This window comes from Triturus cristatus, chromosome 3_2 (genome assembly GCF_964204655.1).
Source record: "Triturus cristatus chromosome 3_2, aTriCri1.1, whole genome shotgun sequence".
In the NCBI taxonomy this organism is placed as follows: Eukaryota; Metazoa; Chordata; class Amphibia; order Caudata; family Salamandridae; genus Triturus; species Triturus cristatus.
In genome coordinates this window covers 1,090,533,005-1,090,552,449 of record NC_140584.1, presented here as the reverse complement: position 1 = coordinate 1,090,552,449, position 19,445 = coordinate 1,090,533,005, and positions in this window count along the sequence as shown.

The window sequence follows — 19,445 nt, the reverse complement described above, 5'->3', positions numbered from 1 at the left end:
ATTACATAAAGACACGCCTCAGTAATTTTAGGGGTTCTGCTCGGACAGCATTAAAACTCAAGCATACAAAGCAGGATTGCTTTTTGGAAAAAATAAATAAAATAAAAATAAAACAATAACTAGAAATCAAATACAAGCCACCTCATAAAGGAATTCAGTGGCATCCGTAAAGTGATGGTAAGCATTAAAATTGAAAGATAGATTGTCAGAAAGGTTGGCTTTGTATTTCTCGTTCGAATTATAGGATTTCACTACAGACAAATTACAAAGTGACTAATAAACCTGTATCCAGAAATGCAGGCACTGGCTGCGTTAACGCTAACGGTTAACACTTTCTACCTGGGCGTACTTAAACTGTTATGAACTACAGTAACCAGAATACATTTGGGAGAGCTGGTGCAGGCATGCCAGCACTCTATTCCCTTCCCCTGTAAAAATACGCTGCTCCCTAAATGCCTTTTGTGCACATAAACAAAACTTGAGGTTTGAGATGTCCCACATGTACTGGTTTTTGCTTTCTGATACTTGCAGTTTGAAGTTTCTTTAAAAAATGTAGGAATCCAAGTACCTGAATGTAAAATCATGACGTTAGAAAGCCAGATCCCAAATCTACAAGGAAGTGTCCAATACATACATATTCAACACACAGCACAAACCCCAGACGCTTCAATCACTGACTTTCTTTCAGACAACTGGTTCACTTATACTTCTGAAAGGTTTGGTAAACCACTTCCGGGCCCATTCGAACCTGTGACCTGCAGCAGGGTGCGAACAAATCTAGTGTAAATGTAAATGTAAATGTAAAAGTCTACTTCTATAGCGCTACTATCACTCCAAGGAGTATCTTGGCGCTCACCCAGCTCAGATGTACGAGAAGGGGGGGGGAGTAGACACAGATTCGCGCAGGACACTACATCTCAAACCATTGCTATACAAGCTGAATCGGACATAGAGTATACCCAAGTTTTTAATGCTTTCCTGTATTGGGTTTCATCCGACAAGGAACGTAAGGAAAAGGGGAGCTTGTTCCAGGCTTTAGCACCCAACACGAAAAGAGATTTGCCACCTTTGGTTGTCAGCCTGAATTTAGGGATAACCAACAGGTTCTGGCCCACAGATCTTAGACAACGTACCGGATTGTATCGTCTAAAGCCCTGGCTTAGATATTTAGGGCCTCGATGGTGAAAAGCCCTAAAGGTAATCAAGAGGACCTTAAAAAGAATTCTCTTTGCAATTGGTAGCCAGTGTAATGCATCCATTGCTGCAGAAGCTGATGATCTGCGAGGCCAGCCTAATACTAGGCGGGCCGCTGCATGTTGGACCATTTGTAATCTGTGGAGTACCGATCTACTGGCTCCTGCGTATAAACTATTGCAGTAGTCCAGCCTAGAAGTGATCAAGGCTACTGCAACAGTTTTTCTGGCTGACAACGGCAAGAAATCAAAGAACTTTCTCAAGGTTTTGGTTATGTGAAAACATGTGCCAGCTACCGCAACAGCTTGTTGTTTAAAGGACAGCTGATTGTCAAATTTAATGCCTAAGTTCCGGACTGATGTGATGGTATTGGGAGGAGTTACCTCACCATCAGGCCAACAACCTTTCGGGGAAAACAGATTTTCTTTTCCGACCGGAAGAATTTCCGTCTTATCGACATTACATTTAAGATGATTATCTGTCATCCATTTAAATGTTGCGGTTAGGCACTCTTTGAGATTTTCTTCGGCACCAGCTCGATCCCTGTCTACTATAAGCTGGGTGTCGTCAGCATACGAGATGGTACTGATCTGGAAAGAAGCGATCAATTCTATCAGGGGAACCAAGTACAGATTAAAAAGTATGGGACTTAAACTCGAACCCTGGGGAACTCCAGAGCTGAGGGCCTTTGCTTCAGATTGATACTGGCCCAATACTGTAATTTGGTGTCTGTCTCTAAGAAAGTTTCTCAGCCAGGTCAGAGCTGTCCCATCTACCCCCGCGGCAGCTAAACGGTCCACTAAGATGTTATGTGAGACCGTATCAAAAGCTGCCGACAGGTCAAGTAGAATTAGGACCGCCTTCTTTCCCTGGTCGATGGCCAAACGGAGAGTCTCAGTTGTAAACAATAGGGCAGACTCGGTAGAGTGTTTTGACCGGAACCCTGACTGATTAGGATGTAAAATATCATTTGTTTCCAGGAAATTTGTTAGTTGGTTATTCACGAATTTTTCAGTTAGTTTAGACATCACCGGAAGCAGGGAGATTGGGCGTAGGTTGGAAAGGGTGGTAGGGTCGGCAAGATTTTTTTTCTGAAGCGGTTTGACCGCAGCAAGCTTCCAATCGCTGGGGACATCTGCCGTCGCTAAAGATGAATTAATGATGCTGTTTATGATGGGATTGATAGTTTCTGCCAGAGATTGTAAAGCCGAAGGAGGGCAAGGATCAAAGGGGGATCTGGATTTGCTCGCAATAATGGCTTTAAGGGAGTCTTCAAGGGAGACAGGGGCGAAAGTATCCAGACTAGTTGGAGCTTTCACCCTCTCCACTCTTTCATCTGCTTCTAGAATGGAAGAAGCTAGGGGAAAGGTTCTCACGATTTTAAGAATTTTATTCTCGAAATAGTCCGAGATATCATTACATAGGCTTTGAGATGGCGGAATCTCCTGCGACAAGACAGAAGGATTCATAAAGTCCTTGACTATATTAAAGATTTCCCTTTGCTCTTGAGCTGCCGTTTCAATGGCCTGAAGATAGTAAGCTTTTTTGGCTGATTTTATATCTGCATGATACTGTCTTCTGGCCTGTTTATAAGTGTCACGGGCAGTTATCTCATAATGCCTGCGCCACCGTCGTTCTAGTATTCTTAGTTTTCCCAGTTCTACTCTCAAGGGTAATGTAAACCAAGGAGCCTTCTTTTTCTTTTTAATAGGGTTTTTAGTGCTGGAAGGACCTAGTTGATGGCCTATCATAGTTAGCCAATCTCGCAGCTTTTGGTTATCCACAGAGGTGTTACCTGTTGGCACCAGGGTACCAATTCCAGGAGCATCCAACACATCAAGTCTGCTGGATAATTGTTTCCAGTTGGGTTTACAAATCAAATTAGGAGTGGTGGTATTATTTATGGTTCTGTCCGACATTTTATGAGGTAATGGAATAAAGAACGGGATAAAGAAATGGTCAGACCAAATCTGGGGACAGGGAGATTTAACTATCTAGTTAAATCTCTAAACTAGTGCCAAGTGTTCGACCCACTGAGCTACCTCACTCGCACCAAGGAATGTGAAAAATAAACACAAAACTAACAGAGAACAAAGACTCACCTCACTAAGGAAATCCTGCGCCCTCAATGTCGGTCCACCTGAAAACCTCTTCAGGCTAAAGATTTTTGCCCGGATCCTTTGCTCGCGCTTCAGAGATAATAGGCCCGCCCCGGTTCCCTCGCGGATGCCTCGCGCCTGGTTTAGGGTACTTTACTTTATAGATATACCGTCAATTACCCAGAAAGGCTGTGACTGGCATCCTGGAAGAAAGTTGAGGCATTCTGAGTTGTGTCTTGGCAATTAGACGTGGAATACCCCTAAAACTAAAGAGCTTAACGCAATTAAAAAATAACCCCTTGACACCAGTCTGAGGGGGGAAGCCCTCCTACGGCACTGCAGTTTCACTTAGAACAATAACAGCTGGTGGGGGCTCCACCGGGCACGAGGGCTCCCGGAAGTTGGTTCAGGCCATCCGAGACCTCTGGTTATCCTACCTGATCGGCCGTGTGTCGTGCCACACTGCCAGACGTGTTTTCATTTGAAAAATATACTCTGCTCATTGGGAGCTGGCTCTAAACCCCCCTGATCCGTGTCGCGGTATGTCGGAGCAAGAAAGGAGGAAGCCAGACACCAGCACGGCGAGGTTTCGTATTATACACTGTCTGACACATGACATTTGAGTCCGAGAACTTGGATTGTCTTGTGAAACAGGTTACAACAGCTGCTTATGTGGCAAATATTGAAGATTTGTCAGGCAAGGATCTTCCCGTTGCGGTTGCGCAGTTTCAGTTTAATAATATGAGGCAAGTGTCTGGAGTTGTAGAATGCCATTAGGTTGGATGTGAAGTAACAGCGTCTGGTCTGGCGACATTTGCGTTATTTACACTGTGAGACAACAGGTCAGGCGAGTACTTCCCATATTCCCTTTCACGTTCGTGCCCAATGCATATTCCAAATCTAAGACTTCAGGGAGATCAAACCAGAAAAGGAGAAATGTTGCCGTCAAATATGAAATATGTTACACACCTTTTAACAAGAGCTCTAACATCCGTTCAGAACAAAACAAACGCTGGCAATCCCGATAGGTCCGACGTTGGCAAGATGGTGTGTGTTTTTTAATTATTTTTTTATATTCCAAGCATGTGCGACAATGATAAAAATAAAAATGAAAACATGCCGTATTCTAAACGTAGCTGCCGTACGCTTACAAATGCACTTACAATTAAAATGTAAATTGAAAAATAGATATCCACTCGGGTGGCCATTTTACTAGACATGGTTTTCAAATAACAACACTTTCATTTGTGCCGTTGCATTTTTTAATTATTATTTTTAAGAGGAAGATAAGAATAATTCTTCACTTAACCAAGCATTTAAAATAACATATTAAGTAAAGTGAACGTTGACATAGAGGGGCATATTGACACTGAATAACAGATGTTTATTGCTACCCAACTCAAGTCCCGGCGGCACTTCAGCCCGTCTGGGAACAGTTCCAAACACTCACCTGGCAGCACGAGCAGGAGCAGCAGCCAGCCAGTACCACACAGTGTACACCGCCACGAGGTGTGTGTGGCGCGGTGACGACGGACTGCCAGTGCGCACCTGCTAACGATGATGGCCAATCACTGTTCGCATAAGCCACAGTGATTGGCCATACCTTGCGTGGCACCCAATGCCTGGTTTGCAGGCTGCGCGGTGTCTCTCAGCCAATCAAGAAGACGCTGCAACATTAGCAGTGCCTGAATTGGCTACAGAACCGTGGGCACAGATAGGGCTCGCCCATAGGAGAGACCGGGGGCTGCTGCATGAAGCAACCCTCGGCCTCTCGGGTCCCCCTCCCTCGCTCTCCTAGCCAGTAGTGGCTGACTGGCTGACAGTGCGCATGTTTGGGTTGGTCACAACCCAAACTCGAGTATGCGCATACGCGCCGCTGGCCTTCAGTGTGTGCACTGTCACTCAAACGGAGTGCTCGCCCCCGGCCCCACCCCCTTCATCGGCCGGTCCCACCCACGCTATTGTGATTGTGAAGGAAAGGAAAACTGACAGCGCTGCGTCACTGCTAGCATACGTGAGCAGCCGCGGGTCCAAGTGGCTGGTGGGGCTCCACCCCTACGCCCCAATAGACGCACCGCGGCTGGTTCACTGCCATTTTTATTTGGTTAATACAGCCGCCCCTTAGTGGGCGTATGCTAAGTGCAAATCATTAGATGCATGCTGGGACATTGAGTCCCGAAGGCGAGACATTGCGTCCTTGAAGTAATTGCAGGTTGCTTTTTGCAATTTAATTCGTATTATTCCTTAGTAGGTAGCGGTTAACTCGAACAGGCTGATTAGCATATGAATGCTGTGCTGATCCAGCGATGAGAGTTCAAAGCGGCAGCCTCTACCAAATGGTTGAATGGTTTTCTCCCACCTGGTGATGGTGCACCTCCCCACGGACGGACGCCGTGTAGAAATGTTTTATCCAATTGCCCTTGCGCAGCGGGAAGGCACTCGACAGCGTTCTCTGTATCATGCGCCTGCTTCCTTGCACCACTGAGTATTCAGATTGCCCAACGCGTTTCAAGGTAAGGACCTCTTCATCTGGGGCGGCAAAGAGGAAACTGCAACTCGCTTTCTTGATGTTCACTGCCATTTTTATTTGGTTAATATAGCCGCCCCTTAGTGGGCGTATGCTAAATGCAAATCATTAGATGCATGCTGGGACATTGAGTCCCGAAGGCGAGACATTGCGTCCTTGAAGTAAGTGCAGGTTGCTTTTTGCAATTTAATTGGTATTATTCCTTAGTAGGTAGCGGTTAAGTCGAGCAGGCTGATTAGCATATGAATGTTGTGCTGATCCTGCGATGAGAGTTCAAAGCGGCAGCCTCTACCAAATGGTTGAATGGTTTTCTCCCACCTGGTGATGGTGCACCTCCCCACGGACGGACGCCGTGTAGAAATTTTTTATCCAATTGCCCTTGCGCAGCAGGAAGGCACTCAACAGCGTTCTCTGTATCATGCGCCTGCTTCCTTGCACCACTGAGTATTCAGATTGCCCAACGCGTTTCAAGGTAAGGACCTCTTAATCTGGGGCGGCAAAGAGGAAACTGCAACTCGCTTTCTGGATGTTCACTGCCATTTTTATTTGGTTAATACAGCCGCCCCTTAGTGGTAAGGAGTGTTGAACTTATAGGTTACACCACAGGGACTGCCACATGGACTTTACATACTTAGATATGAAGTTATCATCACAGTCTGACACCACCTCTCTGGGGAACCCCACACGGGAGGAAATCCCCATCAACGCACGACCCACCACGGGGGCCGTCACAGTGCAGAGAGGGATGACTTCCGGTTACTGGGTGGCATGGTCCACCACGACTAGGATGAACCTGTTGCCCATGGCTGTCTTGGGATCCAGAGGCCCCACAATGTCACTGCCTGTGAGAAGTTGGCCTGGTATATGCTGTCCACTAGTTATGGTGGGCACCTTGCGCCAGTTCAAACGACCTTATTGATGATTAGGTTAAAGACAACCTTTATGGAAAGCTATCCTAGTGGTAGCTAGGGAGAGCAGCCTTCAGGCTAAGTATCGAAGGAATGTAAAGCAGCTTGGTTTACCAGATTATAACCTCTTGAATGAACAAATGAAAGAGAAACCACACAAGGTATATATATATATATATATATATATATATATATTCACTGTAAAAACCATAGGTTTCAGGCACGTTATAGTTAGGAATTAGCATTTAAAAAACCTTAGAAATTCACTGAAAAAAACATAGGTTTCAGGGGCGTTATAGTAAGCTGGACTTTTCGAAGGTTTTTTAAATGCTAATTTCTAACTATGCCTACAGAGATAGGACATGTGAAGAAAGAAGATAAAACGCACAGAAAGAAAAAAAAGAAATGCAGAAAGAAGCAACAGAAGTCCTCAAAGACGAAGAAAAGTGCAGGAAGAAGGATAACGTGCAAAAAGAACAAACAGAAGAGCAGAAAGAAGCCTTGTTGCAAAATCCTCCTGTACCCTCAACTTTTTCAGTAGAATACTGGTGGTAACTGAGTCTGACTAACCAGTCCTAGAGCCAGTGCTATGTTAAAAGACACTCAGAATATAGTGAAAACACCTACATACACTAGGGAACACTATGCGTTGGGGTCCCCTGTGATTAGCATGACCTCCTCTGTAAGCCCCTAGTATATAATAGGGCACCGTCCCCTCCCTTCCCCACTGTGTAAACATGCCCTGTGGCCGTTTTAAGTTGGGAGATTAAGTCTTCTTGAATCCTGAGGGTCCATAGGGTCCAACTAGACCACTAGGTACCTCCAGTAAGCGCTACAGAGCTGCGTTGCAGAGAGATGTAAAAAGAGGCACGGCCTAGACCACCTCTCTGCAACGCAGCGCAGTGGTGCTTACTGGAAGCACCTGGTGGGCTAGTTGGCCCCCAGGGTCCCTCAGAATTCAAGGTGAATTATTCCCCAACTTAAAACATGCCACAGGGCGTGTTTGCAAACGTCACCTCAGGCCCCGTCCCCTTCCTTCACTACTGTGTAAACGCGCCCTGTGGCCATTCTAAGTTGAGAGATTAAGTTGATTTGAATCCTGAGGGTCCCTAGGGGCAAAATAGCCCACTAGGTATGTCCAGTAAGCGCCATTGCAGAGAGGTGTAAAAAGGGGCACGGCCTGCACCACCTCTCTGCAACGCAGCCCAGTGGCGCTAACTGGAAGCACCTGGTGGGCTAGTTGGCCCCCACGGTCCCTCAGGATTGAAAGGGAATTATTTCCCCAACTTAAAACGCACCACAGGGCGTGTTTGCACATGTCACCTCAGGCCCCGTCCCCTTCCTTCACCACTGTGTAAACGCGCCCTGTGGCCGTTCTAAGTTGAGAGATTAAGTCCCCTTGAATCTTAAGGGTCCCTAGGGTCAAACTAGACCACTAGGTACCTCCAGTAAGCGTCACAAAACTGCGTTGCAGAGAGGTGAAAAAAGGGGCGTGGCCTCATAACACGTGTCTGCAACGCAGCTCCCTGGTGCATACTGGAGATACCTGTTGGGCTAGTTGGCCTTCAGGGACCCTCAGTATTGAAGGGGAATTAATTCTCCAACTCGCTAGGGAGTGCGTTTGCAGAGTGCTGCAAGGAGGGGGCGTGGCCTCCGGCGCGATGCCAGTCTTTTATTTATTTTATTTTTTTAAGAAGGGGGCTGTGTGGCCCCCCTTCTTTTTCTAAGTTATTGGCCCTGGGGACCCCACCCCCCACGGCCTGCCCCCTAATTTTTTTTCGGAAAAAAAAATTGGAAGGGAGCCACGTGGCCCCCATCCCAAGGCCTTAATCGGCCTCGGGGACCCCAACCCCTGGGGAATAGCCTTTTTTAAGAAAAAATCTTTAGGATGGGGCTGCATTTACCCCCTCCTCAGGCCACTTATGGCCCCGGGGGCCGGCCTTTGTTTTTTATTATTTCGTTTTTTAAATATATTTATAGAAACACCTAGGACATGCTGGACAAACCGTATGTACCTATCACCATGACGATTTGCGTGATATTCATTAAAAGGTGACTAAGCATACAATGATATTTACACCACTAGTGAAGCTCTGACGTGTCTGACACCCTACCGTGCCTAATCCCTGTGCCCCGGTTGGTGGGTACGCTCCAAGTAGGCACCCTTGTTGTTTATTTATACAAACATAGATAGCTATTGACAGGCACATTTAATACACGCACACCAAGCCATTCAAAGGGGATTCGACACAAATTTGATCACAATTATGCAAGAAACCCTCTCCCGGTTAATAAAACACACATCCACCGTCAGATGTGTAATACTTTTTATTTTACTCTCTGGAAAGGAGACAAACCTCACTTGAGAGTCAAAACGTGCTCCTGGCTGAGCCCAATGCTGTGTTACACCCATCAGTGCCCACCGAGTGCCACATACCTCTGTGTTGTATTCCACCAGTTAGTGCGTATGTTATGACACTCTCTAGCCCATGTGCACTGTAACACCACCCCGTGAATATGTCATGCCACGCTTGCCTTCGCATGGGTTATATTGCCCCATCTAACGTGCCTTCCTCGATGCCTATGTTATAATGCACAGCACTATGCCATACATATTACAATTTGGGATCCATATCTTTGTCACAGTGCATATGCAATGTTACACTCCCCAGCACATATTTTATATTACAACTTTAGAGACTAGTTAGGTTACATAACACTGCCCTGTGCATATTACACTCCAAGGCGCATATCGCATAGCACGCGCTAGTGCCTGTGCTATCTCGAGCTCTCCAATGAATCTGTCATTGCGCACAATGTATTGCATATTATATTTCACGCCCCAGTTCATCTTATATCACACATTTTGGTGCATAGTTTTTACCATACACTATATCTAGTTTTAATTTTCAATTGTGCTCTCAGGACTCTGTTCTATATAACACTGCGTTCACCTACCCTTTTCACAGGCATTATATTTTGCGATTGGGGAGGAGCATCAGGGGGTGTTTCTGCCAAGTGAGCCCAGAGTCACAGTCACAAACGTCCTCTTCTTCCTGAATAAAGGTGAGATTATGCTGCATACTTGTTCATATTTTAAGTAGTTCGCACAGACACACATTTTAAAAACAATAAAGTTCCTAATACCCACCTTCTCTGAACAGTTAGCTTGCTGCCCCATCCACCTCCTCCCTATCCTCTGTTGTCTGAATCCATGGACTAGCCTTCTCCCTCCTGCCATGCATGGTCAGATGTACTGCCATGGCCCTCCATTTAGCCTGATGTACCAGTCCACTCCTCCTGCCATCCATTGCCCAATTCTATGCCCCATCATTGATCTCCTGCTTAGACTCTGTGCTTAGCTTACTGCCCCTATTTTCCTTCCCCCTGCCCTCCGATGTCTTTGTGCATGCCCCTGCTCCATCCTTTTTGCCCACCATCTTCCATGGACCTGCCACTCTTATCTACTCTGAGTGCTCTGTTGAGCTGCCACTCCCCTCCCATCTTCCTAGCATTGTCAGATGACTGTAACCTATCCCTGCCACCTCCACCCTGCCTGTCCACATGCCATGCCCCTATCCCCTTCCTCCTGTCCTCCATGGTCCATTTTACTGCCACACCCTTTTGCCCTCCCTGGTCTGTTGTTCTGCAACTGCTCCTCCTGCCTGTCCCCTGCGGTCTGTTGTGAGGCCCCTTCCCCTGAACTCTCTTGTCTGTGCCCAGGTCCTGAACCCTCCCTTCTATCCTCCATGGTCCTTTGTGCATGCCCCTGCATCCTTCTTCTTGCCCATCATAGCCATTCTGCTGCCACTAACCCTCCCGCTTGCCATGCATGGTCTTCTGTGCTGCCATGGCCCCTCCCACCTTCCCTGTGTGGTCAGCTAGCTGCCCCTGACCCCCTCCCACCTTCCCTCCATGGTCTGTGTGTATGCCATCATAGCCTCACTGTTGCTCTCCATGGTGTGTCTTGTTTCTAGTGCCCGTCCTGCCTGACCTCCATGGTCATCTTGCTGCTCCTGCCCTGCCCCCTTGCCCCCAGCCCTCTGTTTCCATGTGCAGACCCCTATTCCCTCCCTCCTGGCTTATCTGTTCCATTGTAATGCCCCTGATCCATCCCTCTTGCCCTTTATGGTCTGTTATGCTGCAGCTTTCTCTCCTGTCTGTCCATTATGGTCAACTAGCTACCATTGCCTCTTTCCCCTCTGTTCTCTGTTGTCCATGTGCATGGTCCTGTCCCCTCCCTATTGCTTTCTTTGGATTGTTGTGCTGCACTCCCCTCCCGCATGCCCTGTGTGGTGTATTGTGCTACTGCAAACCCTGATGCCTGCCCTGTAGGGTCAGTTTGGTGCACCTCTCCATGTCCTTCCTGTCCTCTGTTATCCGAGTCCATGTCCCTACCCCAATTCCTCCTGCCTATCATGATCCAATGTACCATACTTGCGAACATTTTGGACTAGGTAAGAGGGAGATTTTGAAAAAAAACTGGGGTGTTGATTTTCCCCTTTGAGTTACATTTAACAAGAGGAGATTGTAGACAGGAGACAGATCAAATAAAGCAAATTTGAGCTTAAAAACATTGGATGTTTCCTGGCTGAATCGGGTCTGTTGGCATGTATGGTTGTACTACCACTGCATCTTCCTTCTGCCCACAATGGTCTATTATATTGCCACAGCCCCTCTTGCCAGTCCTGTATTGTTGGTTTGATGCCCCTGCTCCCCTTTCCACTGCCCTCCATAGTCTGTTGTGCTGCCACTGCCTTTCCTGCCTGCCCAGTGTGGTCAAATTGTTGCGTCTGCACTCTCCGACCTGCCTTTAATTTTCAGAGTCCGTGCCCCTGGCCTCTGCTTCTCAACAGTATCCCAATGAACAACTAGATTGCTAACATTCTATATTTATTACAAAAGTGTGGAACGCCTGACGTCATCTTGATGTATTCAAAACTGTAATACCTAGAGCATTTCCTTTAGAAATTACATATATGAGAGGGTCTTATTTGCATCAAAATTATGGTTAGTCCTCTAAAAAACTAAAATGAGGACATATTTTCTGAGTTTTCAAATAGCGACAAAGAACTTTTAAATTATTTGTAATCTTTATGTTTTTATCCAGTTGACCACGTGATTAAATGTTGCACCTAGGGGGGAGGATGTGGTGTTACTTCCAGAGCTGCAGACTTTGCAACTGGGGAGCCAGGTTGGAGTTTCTGCTTCAGCTCAACATTCTGTGATTCTGGTCAAATCACTTAATCTCCCCATGTCTACAACTAAAATGAATTTGATCTTGTGTGATGTAACCAATGCTCATGTAAAGCACTCCAATACCTGACAAGTCTGCACTATATAAAACTGAAAATACACAGAAAATAAGTGTTTTGCACATTTCTGTCATTGGGCTACATGTGGGCTACATCTGGGTGATATTTGGGCTACATTTGGGCTCTTTTGTCTCTGGTGGCCATCTTGGGAGATTTTTTTGTTATGAAGTTTTCCAATTTCCTCATTTACTGCAGTCTATTCAGAAGGAAATACTTTCAGTTTTTTACTTTGGTTCCATCCAGAAAGCATTCAGATGTGTCACACATTTGCCATAAATTCTGAATGTTAGCACTCTAGTTGCTCATTAGATCACTGTAGTAAAGCTACTGCTCACCACGGAAGTCTGCTCCTTGTATTTAATTAAATGTTTTAATTGTTACCAGTTTATTCCAATCAAGATGGCTTCAGGTGTGCCATACTTTTGTCATAAGTAAGACAGTAAGCGCTCTAGTTGTTCTTAAGAACACTCTGGGACATTCTGTCATTGGGCTATACTTGGGCCACATCTGGGTGATATTTGGGCTGCATTTGGGCTCTTTTGTCTCTGGTGGCCATTTTGGGAGACTTATTTGTTATGAAGTTTCCTAATTTCCTCATTTACTACAGTCTCCTCAGTAGGAAATACTTTCAGTTTTTTACTTTGATTCCATCAAGAAGACATTCAGATGTGTCACACATTTGCCATAAATTCAGAATATTAGCACTCTAGTTGCTTATTAGATCACTGTAGTAAAGCTACTGCTCACCAGGGAAGTCTGCTGCTGGTATTGAAAGTGCATGTTTCAGTCTGCATGCCAGAATTTTTTAATGAAATAGAAGAGGATTTGAGAAGTCACTCAAAATATGCCCTAATTTTTCTTTCTGCAGCACTAATCATACTTTCTATGGCAAAATGAACCTCCTGATTTTGTTCCTTTTTAAATTAAATGTTTTAAGAGTTACCACTTTATTCCAATCAAGATGGCTTCAGGTGTGCAATACGTTTGTCATAAGTAGGACTGTTAGCGCTCTAGTTGTTCTTTAGAACACTCTAGGAAGCTGGAGTAGAACACAAAGGAATCAACTGACTGTCTCTGCCCTTGTTGGATGTACATGTTTTACTGAGAATGTCAGACTTCATTCTCACATGACTGAGAAAGATAATGTGAATTTACAGAAAATATGCTCACAGTTTAGCTTATAGATCACCTTCCAAACCTCTGTGGGAAAAGCATGAGAAAATAGTTTTCTCTCAAACATGATTCATGATATCACAGCAGACGGCTTTTTCACATGGTAAAATCACCTTAGAACACACCACAATTCCTAAAATGAGTATGGTACCATCAACAAATGATTTATAATGTAACTAAAGTCTTAAAACCTTCTATTAACTGCAATGCTTTTTAATGAGGTGCTATCTTGTATATTGGTCCCAAGATGGCTGCCAACACTTCTTGGATGAAGTACTGACAGCCAATCACATCTCACGATGAGATGTGTGGTTAGGCTCCACCCAGATATATCTATCTATTTAACTCTAATTTTCTCAGGAACTACTGAACGGATTTACACCATTTAAGCAAAAGGCACGAGTCTGAACTGAGGACTACCTCTTTGTCAAATTTGGAGTAATTCCGTTCAGCAGTTCGGGCTGTAGCTGCGTCAACAGGTCCTATGGGAAAATGCATGGGGAAAACACGTTTTGGTACCCCCTTTTTTCTCGGCCCCCGCTTGACGAATCACCGTGAAATTTTCAGGATAGGAGTGGACCGGAGCTGGCCGAAAGTTTAGAAAATTTCGCAAAGATTCGTCAATCGGCGCCAACGTTATTCCAAATAGAATGTTGCGGATTTCCTATGGAAAATAGGTCCTAACTATAACTACCTTCTGGCAACAGCCAGTAGGTAATATATATATATATATATATATATTCACTGAAAAAACCATAGGTTTCACACATGTTATAGTTAGCGGAAATATTACTGATAAAAAACCAATGAAATTCCCCCGTTATAGTTAGTGCAGGCAACTATAACTCACGCGACCGCAATCCTCTGCTGATGCTAATACTGTATTTAGACACTTATTTGCCCATGTCTTCTTCCATACATTTTTAGCTATACATATATTAGAAATATTTTTTTTTCATAAAGACACATATGTCATCAGCAGCAGATTGCGGTCGCGTGAGTTATAGTTGCCTGCACTAACTATAACGGGGGAATTTCATTGGTTTTTTTATCAGTAAAATTTCCACTAACTATAACATGTGTGAAACCTATGGTTTTTTCAGTGAATTTGCAAGGTTTTTTAAATGCTAATTCCTAACTATAACGTGTGTGAAACCTATGGTTTTTTCAGTGAATTTGTACGGTTTTTTAAATGCTAAGTTACTTTCCGCCATTCGTGGCGTGCGCGCCCACTTAACGCAGTTCGTTCCGTGCGCGCACGGTGCGCTTCGCGCACCGTGCGTGCACAGTGAGCACGCGATGCGCTTCGCGCACCGCGCGCCCACTTTACGCAGTTAGTGCCGTGCACGCACGGTGGGCACGCGGTGCGCTACGCGCACCGCGTGCCCACATTACGCTAGATGGGCCATGTACGCACGATGCGCTTCGCGCACCGTGCGCACATGGAGGACATATGATGCACTTCGTTTTGAAAGGTAATATTTTAATTTTTCGTATATGTTATAAGCCATGCACAAATGGTGCCCTTCGGGCACCATTTGCACACGGGGTGGAGAGAGTGTGGATAATTTTTTTTTTTATTATTTTGTTTTTTAATATTTTAGTTTAACTCGTCTTTAATAAGCCATGCACAATTGGTGCCCTTCGGGCACCAATTGCACACGGGGTGGGGAGAGTGTGGATAATTTCTTTTTTTTTTATAATTTTTTACCGTACGCGTACGGTAAGCGTAATCGCCGAAATTAGCGAAAAAATAAAAATTCCGTTTTTGGCCTTGGGGGATCTTTGGGGACTCCCTCTACATTGCTATGTGTGTGGGAGCTGTCTAAACAGCCCCTTTACATGTTTTTGTGCTTTATATTTTAAACATCACTCTCAGTGCGAGAGAGAAAATGGCGGCCGCCGCTTCCTGGTTTCGGCCGATTCGAATGTTTACTAAGATCTAAGAGCCAATCAGAATCGCGCTCGCGCACGCCACCGTACGCGTACGGTAAGCGTACCGTAAGCGCACCGTAAGCTGGCTCAGATATATATATTGATTTAAAGGCTATTTTCTTAGAATCTACTGAACAGATTTACACCAAACCTACAAAAGGCACTTCCTTGACCTGAGGACTACCTCTCTGCCAAATTTCTAGTAATTCTGTTCAGCCGTTCGGGCTGTAGCCCTGTCTAAAGGTCCTATGGAAAAATGCATGGGAAAAACGCGTTTTGGGACCCCCCTTTTATCTCATCCCCCGCTTGACGAATCCCCCCGAGACTTTCAGGGTAGGAGCGGAGCGTAGCGCCCCACCTATTTTGAAAAATTCGCGAGGATTCGTCGACCGGCGCCAAAGTTATTCAAAATAGAATGTTGCGGATTTCCTATGGAAACGTGGTCCTAACTATAACTACCTACTGGCGACCGCCAGTAGGTAATATATATATATATATATATATATATATATATATATATATATATATATATATATATATATATGGATCGGAGCTGAGAAGAACCTGAAAGCAGAGGGGACAGAGTCTGGGTCACTTGCCAGTTACCAGGGGCTCGGTAGACGAATGCCCACCGATGTTGGGTGCTTCAGGTGAGATGAGGTGAAGCTTTACCCTGTAGCCACAGGGACCAGGAGATGTCGACAATGACCAAAGGCCACAGGCGAGCTGTCCCACAAACGATGTCGAGTACTGGGGGGGTCAGTGTCCAGATTGGAGACCAACAAGCCTTGGCAACTGCAACCCACGTGATCAGAGAAAAGATGCTTCTGTGTGGACCAGCAAGGTCCTGTAGACTACCCAAATGGAGAGTCAGGGCACATTTGGAGCAATTAGGAAAGCCCACTGAAAGTTAAAGTACCCTTCTCAGGGACCCACAGGTTGACGAACCAGGGATCGCGAAGGGACCTCAAGAGGAATCACTAAATGCCAACCCATGGAACACTCGTGGACTGTAGGCCAGAAATCTTTGGTGGAATCACTGCTCTGGGTCTGGACTACAAGTAGCCCAAAGCACAGCCTCGGGATCGCTAAAAAGCATATGCTACTGCAAATGTGCACGGTGTCCAGGGGTTCGGGTTGCACGGTCGCCACAAGGGCTGTGGGTCTCAGGTTTGCTGAGAGCACTGGTTGGCCTCAGGCAAGCTTTGGAACCCACCTCCTGTGTTGCAAAATCTTCAGAGTCCGTCAGGAGCTGCGTAGATGCAAACCGGTCAAATGCGTCTTTGGTGCCTGCCTTGCATGGGAGTAAATCCTTTACTCCAAGGGAGATTCTTCGGTCATCCAACGAAGTGTAGATAGTTGAAGTACTTGGTTTCTGTAGCAGAGTTTCGTCCAGGTAAATCTAAAGTCCTGTAGCCAGGGGTTCCTACTTTATACCCAAGGAAGGGGTGGGACAAACTCTGGGGACCCACCTATGGGATGGTCAGGACAGAGGGGTGGCTAAACCCATGTCCTTTGTCCAGTTTCACACCGAAGCAGGGGCTGATAGCCCCTGTAACTGGTTTGAGCTGGATTATGCACAGGGACACCAAATGTGCCCCCAGTGCAGACATCAAAGCACTCTCAGAGTGCACCCACCCAGCCCCAATACACTAAAGCCTCTCTGACAGGAAACTTATTGTCCAGCTGTCCCCTGCCGGTGTTTCGTCCAGCAGCAGGAGTGCAGACTCGTGTCTGTGGCTGGCAGCATCCATTTTGTGATGCCAGGGTTTCTAAAGCTGCTACCGGGTGTACCGGTGCGCTCATATTTCTCCCTCTAGTAGGGTGGAATCCTACCTCCACACCAGTTACTGGTGTGGAGGTATGATTCCAAGGTGTTTGACACCAAACATGACATGTTTCCATTGCAGCCGTTTTAAAGTTAGCATTTACCACACGGTTACAATGCACTTAAGACTATATGGTTGGCTGCATCACAAACTACCCCGGAATATAAGTTCCGAAAGCTGCAGACAGGCTCTGCTAATGCATGGGCACCCTCTCACATAAAACCCCACACCCTGCCTTCAGGATTGATAAGGCCTGCCATAGGGTTAATGATAGGTTTATATGTGCAATGATATGGATAGATATAGTGAACCTATATCTAAGGAAGGGGTGTATACACCACCTTACATAGGCTGCTGTAGCAAACCTGTTGTGTCATTTTGAATGGTCTCCCAGGGGTGGCATAATACATGCGGCAGCCCCAGAGGCGCCTCTGTGGTACCCATGCCCTGGGTATATAGTATACCATATACTAAGGACTTATAAGCGTACCCAAAATCCAATCTGAAGTGTACCTTAAGTACATGAACAACCAATTTAGGGACAAATCAGATAGACAGGGGTCCTGATTAGCAGGATCCCAGTCGAAAACCAGCAAAACGCCAGGCAAAAAGTGGGGGTAACCATGCAGTCAGATTTCACCTTCCAACACAACCCCCCCCCCCCCAATGAAAGGAGGTAAGGCTAACCTTTGCCAGTTGAGTCTTTATTGACTAAGTGGTCATATAATTCCCTTGCTCTGCTACTCTCCGCCCTAGGCCTCAGCCAATCTGCCGTAAGGAGGAGGAGCCAGATGCGGGGCCCAGGCACAAAAGCTTGCCGCAGCGCGGGAGCGGGCAATCTTGAATTGTGTTGCCGCGCGGACCTGCTGCTATTAGTGCGCTGCTGTTTTTAGAAATTGAAATTGTGCATTTGGAATTGCCTTTTTAAAAGAACCTTCACAAACCTTAGTTAATCACTGTGCCCGCTGATCCCGGCATAATCCCCTCGCTCTGCTACTCTCCGCCCTAGGCCTCAGCTGGTAAGACTGGTGGCAGTGTTGCCTCTATTATACATAAACACTATAAGTTCACCACCCTCACTCCTCTTGTCCTCCCAGAGGTAGAGAATATAGTTATTAAACTAGATGCCACCACCCATTCTCTCATCTTCGTGCTAATCTAACGACCCAGTCAGGCTATGCCTACCTTCCCGCTCTCCCTGAGGGAACAAATGGCCAAACTTGTCACAAATTACACTAGTGTCATGCTCATAGATGACTTGAATTACTGGTTTAACGATGCCCTGGGGGGTCCTCATGCTGCAGAACTATCTGAACTACTCTCTAACTTGAACTTAGTTCAACACTTATCCTCCCCACCAATGTAAAAGGGCACACTCTGGACCAAATTTGGTCCTATAACCTTACATTATCAGTGCCCATTATCTCACCATGCATATGGTCTGACCACCATTTAATCAACTTCACAGCCACTATCAACTCTAAGATAAGGACCCCCTCAGCTGCGGGAGGTATGACTAGAAAGTGGAGGACCATCGATAAACTGGGATTTGCTGATACCTTAGCTAGGTCTGCACCCGTCTTTACCCCAGATGTCAATACCATGGAAGAGAACATCTCGGATTGGCTATTAATGGCTTGCAATGCTCACGCCCCACTTACCAAATTTACACGCGCCCACCATATAGATGCCCAAAAATGGTTTACCACCGAGCTAAAAAAACAAAAACTCGAGCTCCGTCAAAAAGAAAGAAAATGGAGCCTAAAATATTCCGCGGAGGATAAAGTGCAGTTTTCTCTAGCTGGCAAAGAGTCCAAGAAAGCCATACTGGAAGCCAAAGCGACCTAATTTTCGGCCAGAATATTAAATGCCCACAATAAGCCGAAGGAAATCTTCACCATAGTTAATAACCTCTGCAATGTTGAAAGAACTCTCCCCAATCAGTCACCTACCCAAGACCTATGCAAGTCTTTGAACAACTATTTTTTGGACAAAATCTCCACTATCAAAGCTAGCATTCCTACCTTCCTTAGCATGGAAAACCTGGACAACCGGCCTACAAATTCAGCTACCATGGATCACTTCCCTATCATATGTCTTCAGACCCTTTCAGATCTGATGGTCCACGTCAAATCTGGCTCCCCTAATGACTGCTGCCCACCTCACATCCTAAAGGACGCTTTGTCCGCCCTCCCGCACAGCGTGCGTCCCTTCCTTAACGAGTCTCTTCTTCAAGGCAAGGTCCCTACTGCCTTCAAGAACGCAATAGTGGTCTCTCTTCTAAAGGAAAACAGGGGCTGACCCCATGAATCCTTCTAATTAACGCCCCATCTCTCTCCTCCCCTTTTTTGTCAAGATTCTAGAGGCTCATGTCGCTAGGTGCCTCTCCAACTTCCTCGAACAGTCAGAACACCTAGAGCCTAATCAAGCTGGCTTTCGGCCCGCTCACTCAACTGAGTCTGTAA